This window comes from Phaethon lepturus, unplaced genomic scaffold, assembly GCF_000687285.1.
Source record: "Phaethon lepturus isolate BGI_N335 unplaced genomic scaffold, ASM68728v1 scaffold2679, whole genome shotgun sequence".
NCBI lineage: Eukaryota > Metazoa > Chordata > Aves > Phaethontiformes > Phaethontidae > Phaethon > Phaethon lepturus.
In genome coordinates, this window is record NW_010562595.1 from 20986 (window position 1) to 22317 (window position 1332).

Consider the following 1332-nt stretch of genomic DNA (forward strand, 5'->3'; position numbering starts at 1 on the left):
CCTGCCCACAGGCTGCAGTTCTTAAAGAATTGCGCCAGCCTGGGTCCCTTCCATGGGGTGTAGTCCTTCAGGAACAGGCTGCTCCAGCATGAGCCCCCCACAGGGTCACAAGTCCTGCCAGCAAACCTGCTCCAGCCTGGGCGCTTCTCTCCATGGGCCACAGGTCCTGCCAGGATCTTGCTCCACCGTGGGCTTCCCACGGGCTCACAGCCTCCTTTATATACATCCACATGCTCTGGTGTGGGGTCCTCCCGAGGCTGCAGGTGCAGCTGGGGGAACAGGGTTTGTTTAGCCTGGAGAAAAGCAGGCTGAGGGTAAACCTTATCGCTCTTTACAGCTACCTGAAAGGAGGTGGTAGTGAGGTGGGTGTTGGTCTCCCAAGAGGAGATGGCCTCAGGTTACAGCAGGTGAGGTTTAAATTAGATATTATGAAAAATTTCCTCACTGAAGGGGTTGTCAAGCATTGAAACAGGCTGCCCAGGGAAGTAGTTGAGTCGCCATCTCTGGGGTTATTTAAAAGACATGTAGATGTGGCACTTAGGGACATGGTTTAGTGGTGGACTTGGCAGTGCTAGGTTAACGGTTGGACTTGATGATCTTAAAGGTCTTTTCCAACCTAAATGATTCTATGATTCTGTGATCTGCTCCACTGTAGACCTCCATGGGCTACAGAGGGACAGTCTGCCTCACCCATATCTTCACCACGGGCAGCAAGAGAATCTCTGCTTCAGCACCTGGAGCACCTCCTCCCCCTCCTTCTTCACTGACCTTGGTGTCTGCAGAGTTGTTGCTCTCAGATATTCTCACTCCTCTCTCCCAATTGCTGTAGTGCAGCTTTTTTAACACTTCCTTAAATAGAGGCTTAACGTTGGCCAGCAGCAGGTCCATTTTGGAGCAAGGTGGAACTGTCTTTGATATTGGGCAGCGTCTGACATCTTCTCACAGAAGCCACCCCTGCAACATCACCCCCTATCAAAACCTTGCCATGTAATCTCAGTACAATATCATAGAAGATAGCTATTGAGGCATTTACTGCATAATGAGAAATATTCTTTTAGGTGACTTGAAACCAAAAAAATCTGGTTTAAAGCATCACTGAATTTGAGAAAGTACCTAGCTTATGAAATGTTGCTTCTTTTGTGCAGCCTATCAAGCTTAAAATCCAAGGACCTCTGAGTGTCTTGCACTTGTATATTCTGTGATTATGGAAATTTTGATTCTGCTAATATCAGCAAAGACTAATACTGATTTTTAATGACAGCATGTCGGTAACTTTCAGCTATGTCCATTCATAAAATTGAGGTTCCAGTGCTTCCATTAAGGAATTTCCCT

At 47.2% G+C, this 1332-nt stretch overlaps 1 protein-coding gene across 1 annotated transcript in view; it reads left to right on the forward strand.

The window, feature by feature from the left end:
* The window catches only part of SH3YL1 (SH3 and SYLF domain containing 1), a gene marked incomplete at its 5' end in the record, with an annotated part of 32585 nt that overhangs the window by 8436 nt on the left and 22817 nt on the right, over positions 1 to 1332 (forward strand). The window lies entirely within an intron of this gene.